At 39.8% G+C, this 8,627-nt stretch overlaps 1 protein-coding gene across 1 annotated transcript in view; it reads right to left on the reverse strand.

Annotated features, from left to right (window-relative positions):
• Positions 1-6,595, reverse strand: part of LOC107729939 (band 4.1-like protein 3) — a 56,804-nt gene extending 50,209 nt beyond the window's left edge. Inside the window, exon 1 of the mRNA XM_016540676.1 lies at positions 6,429-6,595. The gene's annotated coding sequence lies outside the window, so the exon portion shown is untranslated. The remainder of the gene's footprint in view (positions 1-6,428) is intronic.
• Positions 6,596-8,627: the final 2,032 nt, after the last annotated feature.

An 8,627-nucleotide genomic window follows, 5' to 3' on the forward strand; every position in this document is an offset into this window, starting at 1 on the left:
TTTTAGGTCGGGTAGAATCTGCGATCTCTGACCCAGTTCGTTTGCTCGCTGCCATGGCTACAGTACACTTTGTTTTCCACCAACTGGCAACCCGGAGTGTAGAAATCCTATTGGCTGAACTGGCAGTGGGCGGAGTCACACAGACCAAAACAAAAACAGACATTAAGACACATTTCAAAGCAGAATAACTGGCTGTAGCGTTGTTTTTCAGAGAAACAAGTATGTGAACTTAGCATGTTTCCAAATATCTGCAAACATTAAGGTATTTTTATGCTTTAGTACGATCAAAAAATTATATACAACCGCTTTAAATGACCTGAACTGCTCCTCATTCATTTTTAGCTCTGGACTCTTACTGGATGAATCAGTGTCTCTCATCAGAACACATCTCTACAGCACGAGACGTTCATATTACAAAAGGCCAAACTCATGCTGATATCGGTTCCACATGAGCTTTCAGCCTGCATCTGAGAGCGGGAAACACTGTGAGATCAAATCTGTTACTAATGAGTCACGGCCATAATTAGAGAACACAAAACGAATCGACTGAAAGGTTGCTATGACATCTACATTCTAGAGACATTTAGAGATTTAGAGAAATTTCACAATTCTCAATACCACAGCAGAATACTAGGGCAACTAATATTAGTGAGGAAAAAAAAAAGTCAATTATTAAAAATAATTAAACAATCAGTAATAACAAAAAAATTTAAAAAAGCAAAGGACAAATACTATAGAAAAAAGATACAAATGAAACAACCAGTGCAAGTCTAAAGTATTCAACAGCCTATTACAGAAATTGAATAACTGAATGTAAAATAAAACAGCATAGTCTTCACTGTAAGAATTAAACTGGCTTTGTTTCTTATTAATGCTACAAAAGTCCTTCAGTCAAGAGCAGTGAGTAATTTAGTTGTTTGATTCATATTAATCACACAGTCAGCAGCAGGAATATTAGGCTGCTGTCACTTTAAGAGCCGCACAGATCCAGCACGTATTTTCACTCTCAACGGTTTACGTTCATATATTACATAACAGATGAGAGTTTATGTGATTAATAATCACCAAGCGCCGCATTTTGACATTTTTGCGTGTATTTGAGTGTTTAGGCGTGCACCTTGAGCTAAAAGTTGATTTAACTCGTCCGTGTTCCGTTCCGTCTCTGAGCGCACGCACAGAAAGCCTCCTGAAGAACAGCGCAAGTGCTCTTTCACGCTTTTAAAAACATTAATAAATCTAATAAACTTTAATAAATCAAGCACGTCCCATTTTGCAAGTCACGTTACATGATTTTACTGCTTTGCGCGTGAAATTGGGCTTTTATGGAGGAGCGAAAGCGCAGCGCTGGAAAGGGGGCGGAATGGGTCGCAATAATCGTTTTATCTCTATTACTGTATTTTCATAATCGTTGGAGGCCGAAATCGAAACTGTATGTCGATTAACTGCACAGCTCTAGTTGGTAGGTTAATGCAATACACAAATGAACTTTGTTTGGTCACATCGTTATGAGCACCAGTGATGGGTGACCTAGTAAACAGCACAAATCTCAACTCAAATCTGTTTTCTCAATGTAATTTACCTATTCGCATCTATGCATCAATGAGCTCTGGAAAGGCACTATATTAATTACATGTATTATAAGCACTAATAACAGACGTAACAGAGCCTTTATCCCCAGGAACAGCAAGTGAAGGAAAGAGGCAGCTCACTCATCTGATTCAGAATTAAACACGCGTGTGATTGGCTCAGGATGCTGACAGCTGTGTGCTGCAGGGGTCAAAGGTCACGCTGAGCAGGAGTCTGTGTGATTGGCTCGCTGTAATGTGTGTGTTACGCTCACTGTACCATGATAAACACAGTCTCGGCCAAAGTACTAAGAAGTTAGCTTTACTACCATAATAAATTCACATGAATCATCTGAAGACGGTGAAAAAAGCATCAGAATCCTTTGATGTCTTTGTTGGTGATGATAGTGGCGCGTAACAGCAAGTTAACATGTTTTACTGATCATGGTACATTTTTAGAAATGATACAGTATTTACAATTAAATAAATGTAAGAAGATGCATTAATGACAGCCACAGACAGTATTTATGATGCTGTGAATTCAGAAATGCTGAACTCAACATCACTTTATCAGAGATTCTCAAACAAAGAGCAAATATTTATTGAGATTTTAAGTTAATATTTCAAGAATTTAACGACACATTCACATGTTCGCATTTTGCGGTCACATGACATGCAGCTAAACAATTAAAACATAAAAAAATTTTGTAAGCGTTTTATTTTTATTCGTTTTTATTTTTACATTATTTATTTTAAAAATACTTACATTTTTATGATTTAATTAAACTTAAGCAAGTGTTTTATTTCGATTGTTTTCATTTTAAATGATCTATTTTAATTTTACATTTTTATGATTTCATGATTTTTATGAAACCCTGACCTAACACAACATTACACAATGAAACCCACACAGAACTGCAATTAAAAATACAATATTTCATATTTTGTAGTTCTACCATGTTCAGTATCCTGATATATAAACATGCTAAACAAAGAGATTGTAGCAGAACACAACTGTAGTTGTGTGAATGACTTGGTCTGAGGATCTGGTTTAGATCTGGTCTGTGAGTCCTTGAGACGGTCTGCTCGGTGTCTTTGTCTCTCTGCAGAGGACACACCGACGGCTCTCAGCCAATCATCTGCTCCGAAACAGCTGTGTGACATGAAGAGCTTCCTGCACATCCGTACACAGCTGAGAGCGACGAGCAGCCGCTTACAATCACACATCAGCGTCACCTGAGCTCTCTTTCCTCTGATCTAGAACTCAACCAGCAGAACACAGGCGGAGCAATCAAACCCCCGCTGCATTATTCATGAGCCCAGCAGCCCCGCCCACAGCCGAACAAGCATTCATGAGCTGACAGGAAAAGACTCCATTTATTACCGTGTTCTAGGGCTGGGCGGTATATCGAGTTTGTACGATATATCGATATTTTCTTTATAAGCGATACGATATGAGGCAATACCGTTTATATGGATATACAGTAGTTTGATACGAGCGCATCTGGTACCGTGTTCTGATATTTAGTGTTGACAAATGTGTGAATGAAGCTCAAACCTGCCTGATATAAACAGACAGAAACACACGAAACCACTGAGACACGTCACTGATGCTCATAAATAACAATTACACCACACATTCTCTACAGATCTGTGTTTAAATAAGAAAAAACAAAGACAAAATAAATGTGTTTGGAGACAATCTTGTAACTCAAATCAAAACACAAGGATCTCACAAAACCAGTCAAACACAATATGAAATAAATTTAAATATTCCACCTTAATATTCAACAGAAAAATATCGTTTTTTCTTTGTCTCTTTATTTTTATGGCAGTTAAGCAAAACCAATACTCATTACTGTTATGCAAATAAATATTATTTACATTATTTATAAAGTTAAATATTTATACATTATAGCAGTATTTCTTGTATGGCTTTTAGACTTGTGCCGGTATTCGGTAATGCGATATATCACGGTAATCGCGGTAATACCGCATACCGTGATAAAAGCATTAGCAATTAATCGCAACATGAAAATTTGATACCGGCATATCCCTAATGGCTTTTAATTAATGCAAATGTGAAAAAATTTTATATTACAGAAATTAGAGCATAATATGTTTGGAAGCCCATTTCTGCCACGTAATAAAAAAATTAAATAAAAGGTTATTGTTACATTTTATCTCAAAATTCATTTTTTCCCCTGCCATTGAATAAAAAAAGAAAAAGGTAATTGCAACTAATTTGGACTTTTCTTCTGAGAATTGCAAGTTTATCTCGCAATCCTGAGTTTGCAAGGATAAAAGTCAGAAATGTGAGATAAAAAGTCAAAATTACCATTCTTATGTTTTATTCTGTGGTGGAAATGGGCTTCCATAATAATGTGAATGATCACTGAGAATAATGGCAATTATAATGTAAAGAAATAAAACGTCTAGATGCATTACAGTAACGAGAATGAGATTTTTTTCAGTCAAACTTATGTAATTGTAATGAAAATAATGCAAAGATATGAACAGGATTAAAATAGGATGAAAACAGGATTAATATTCCTTATGAAAAATGTAATTTCTTGTTTTTATTTTTATTTTGAGGTGAAATATGTGAGGTAATTCACCATAATATACCGTATAATGGCCTTTTGCTCCCACAGACGTTTCTCAACACAGAGCCTTTAGAAAGGAACAATAACAGAGCGATCAACCAGAACAAGAATAATCACATAATCTAGGCCGAGTTTCAATCCCTGAGCGAATTACAGTCAGAAATAGAAGCCGTTCTTCAGTCTGATCACACGAGATGCTGCTAAACGAAGGCCAGACAAACATTTCCACAGTGTCACTGCATGACTATGCTGATGAACGGACTTGAGCACATCAGCTTTAGCTTCAGCATCAGCATCAGATTCAGCATCAGCATCAGCATCAGATTCAGCATCAGATTCAGCTTCAGAATCAGCATCAACATAATCATCAGCTTCAGAATCAGCATCAGCATCAGATTGAGCATCAGCTTCAGCATCAGCATTAACATTAGCATTAGCATCAGCATCAGCATTACCATCAGCATTAGCATCAGTATCAGCTTCAGCATCAAAATAATCATCAGCTTCAGAATCAGCATCAGATTGAGCATCAGCTTCAGCATCAGCATTAGCATCAGCATTAGCATTACCATCAGCATCAGCATCAGCATCAGATTGAGCATCAGCTTCAGCATCAGAATCAGCATTAGCATTAGCATCAGCTTCAGCATTAGCATCAACATCAGCATCAGATTGAGCATCAGCTTCAGATTCAGCATCAGATTGAGCATCAACATCAGCATTAGCATTAGCTTCAGCTTCAGCATCAGCATCAGATTGAGCATCAGCATCAGATTCAGATTCAGCATCAGCATTAGCATTAGCGTCAGCTTCAGCATCAGGGAGTCGCAGTGAAGCTGCTGCTGCTGTCCATGGTGCTGCAGCACATCAAACACAAACACAGTCCCTCCTCACCGGACAAACCTCTGACTCTGCCATGAACACCTTTATGCTCCTGTTGTTTACGGAGAGGAGAACAGCTAAAGGTCAAGAGATTCATACAGTCACACTGCAGAACTGAATACTAATGTTGAATCACATGAACTTCATATCTGCAGCATCAGGAATCACGTCACACACGTGCTCATAAAGCTCCATAAGCAACATTTCTGCATATGTGAGATGTTCGTGAAGCATTTCTACACAATATCAGCTGAAAGCAGCCGTGCGGAGCCATCAGACGCACTGCCTCTGGTGCACAGTCAGTTTACACTCAGAAATGGCTAGCAGGATTCACAAATAATTACCAAGATTTGGTTAGTAAAAACACTAAACTAAACATAGAAAAACTGAAAAACTGGAGTGGCATTTTCTTGTAAAATGTACTGGAATAATCTTTGTTTTGCTGCTGTTAATGCATTGCTTTAATTCCATTATTTACACCCTGCATTTAAATAAATAATTCATGAACATTAAACATGAATATTAATCAGCAGTTCGGAACACAAGTGGAATTTCTATCATAAATAACTGTAATTCTCTTTTTTTTCAGAACTCCATTTGATCGTTTTCATTCTTAAAGGAATCTTAGTTTAGAATTATGATAGAATTCCGTCATGATTTCTGTGTATTCCCCTCATCGCGTCATCACGGCCGGTGACGGGTACCGCGTGTGACGTCACGTCGGCAGTCCGCGTGCACGCGCAGGCCACACCCACCGCATTGCAGAACCACAAAAACCGAAACCGGTACCGGTGAAGTTCATAAACTCGCATCACGTGACCGTAAACCCGCAGAAGCGCTGTGAATCACATTCAGCCACTTTAATAAGACATACAATCATAAAGACGCAGAGAATTTAATGCGAGCGATTTAATGACAGTCACGCGCATGTGTTTCTGCATCGCTGTGTGTGTGTGTGTGTGTGTGTGTGTGTGTGTCATGATGACAAGTCAATAAAATTACGAATACAACCCCATTTCTATGAATTCTGCTTCGATAGCGGCTGCTGCTGAAACACACACGCTGTTAATGTCGCTGCTGTAGTTCTCCTGTCATTTCACCCGAACACACACACACACACACACACACACAAGCACGAGACTGAAGCAGAATAACGGCTGTTTACCGGCTCTGATGCTGCTGCTGCTGCTGCTGCTGCTGCTTCCCGGTGCGCGCGGCGACAGACTGACTGCACACACACACACATACACATACACTCCTACTGCGCATCACACACACTCACACACCCCTTCACAAAGGCTCACACAAACATACACACACATATAGAGCCAGATGCACTAAAGCCCGAATGAGTGTGTGTGTGTGTGCAACTCACCGAGTGCTGCTGCTCCGGTCGGTGTGTGTCTGTCGGTGATCAGAGCAGTCCAGTACACACGGGGTTAAACCAACATGCTGACTCATCACTAATATCTATAGCTCACTGAATTTATCACACACACACACACTCTCTCTCTCTCACACACACACACTCACATACACACACTCTCTCTCACACACACACACACACAGCAGATGTGAGCAGCAGAGAGTCTGGATGGAGTCCATACATGAGGAAACATCAGCAGAAACTCCAGAACACGAGGCCAAATGAGACACAGCTGTCTGATTCATGAAGATAATCACAGATGAGGCCTGACAGAATCACTTCGCTATAAATATACCCATGGGAAAACTCACTAACTCACACACACACACTCTCTCTCACACACACTCTCTCTCACACACACACACGCACAGCAGATGTGAGCAGCAGAGAGTCTGGATGGAGTCCATACATGAGGAAACATCAGCAGAAACTCCAGAACACGAGGCCAAATGAGACACAGCTGTCTGATTCATGAAGATAATCACAGATGAGGCCTGACAGAATCACTTCGCTATAAATATACCCATGGGAAAACTCACTAAAAAAGCTTTTTAATATAATAAAATGTTCCTGTGGTATTATGTGATAACACAATTCACAGTTTATTTTTGACTGAAGAAATAAACACACGTCATCCTGACATGCTCTCTGCTCTTCGCCCTGCTGCTCTTGTAAACATCTTTCTCTTTCTCATCCAACACTGTCTGCTGTGCATGCAGATGAGTCCTGCCGTCTGCATTTCCCATCATGCATCTGCACACACACACACACACACACACACACACACTCTCCAAACAGCAGCATCAGTCAGAGTGTTAACGCTCTTGAGTTCAGGTCAGCTGTCAATCACACGTCAGACTGTCACTCTGATTGGCTCCTATTGTTCAGCGCTTCACGTTCAGCTTCATTAATGCATATTTATACACTAATTATCTTCTGAGAACCGGAGTGCGAGTGCGGTGTGTGAGCAAACTCATTTGCTGCTCGGCTGCTCTGAGGACGTCAGTCTGTAATCTGAAGCGTCTCAAACTCAAGCGCTTCTGAAACAGCTAAAAAACACAGACAGAAAGAAGCCAAAAGAACTGGCTGCGTTTAACTGATGTGTGTTGTGAAAATCAACATACAAAGTTTTGAAAGAGTCTCTTCTGCTCACCAAGGCTGCATTTATTTGATCAAAAATACAGTAAAATAGTTACTCCAGTCTTCAGTGTCACATGATCTTCAGAAATCATTCTAATATGCTGATTTGCTGCTCAAGAAACATTTCTGATTATTATCAATGTTGAAAACAGTTGTGCTGCCCAATATTTTTGTGGAAACTGTGATGCATTTTATTTTTCAGGATTCACAGATGAACAGAAAGTTCAAAAGAACAGCATTTATTTGAAATAGAAATCTACTGTAACATTATAAATGTCTTTCCTGGCACTTTTGAACAGTTTAATGCGTCCTTGATGAATAAAAGTATTCATTTCTTTCAAAAGAAATATCGCACCGACCCTTAGCTTTTGGATGTTAGTGTTGGCTGATATAACGAGCGGTAAGTGAGAGAGATCACAGCGTGCTGCTGAAGGTCCTGCTGTGAGATCAGGGTAGAAATGAGGAAATGGTTTGATGGAGGCTTTTATAGTCCAGCATCAGCCTGAAACACTGCTCCATTAGAACGGATGTGCTGACAGTGAGCGAGAGACATAGACAGACAGAGAGAGAGAGAGAGAGAGAGCGCTTAAGCTGATCTGACGGCTCATTCTTCAGCTGAGATCACAGGAGTTTGAGATACAAACACCAGTCAGTCATTATTATTACTGTCAATGTGTTTGATGATGATGATGACTGTGCAGAAATTACACACTTCACCATCAAACATCATGCAGTGCAGAACAGAAAACTAGAGCACTAGAATAATGTAGAGAAAACACATACCTGACACTCTAACAACCAGCTATAAACCACTAACAACACCCTAGCAACTACCCAGAACACCCTAGCAACCACCATTACCACTAACAACACCTTAGCCACTACCCAGAACACCCTAGCAACCTCATTGAACCACTAACAACACCCTAGCAACTACACAGAACACCCTAGCAACCTCCTTGAACCACTAACAACACCCTAGCAACTACCCAGAACACCCTAGCAACC

Source organism: Sinocyclocheilus rhinocerous, unplaced genomic scaffold (assembly GCF_001515625.1).
Source record: "Sinocyclocheilus rhinocerous isolate Xijiao unplaced genomic scaffold, SAMN03320098_v1.1 scaffold2835, whole genome shotgun sequence".
Classification (NCBI taxonomy): domain Eukaryota; kingdom Metazoa; phylum Chordata; class Actinopteri; order Cypriniformes; family Cyprinidae; genus Sinocyclocheilus; species Sinocyclocheilus rhinocerous.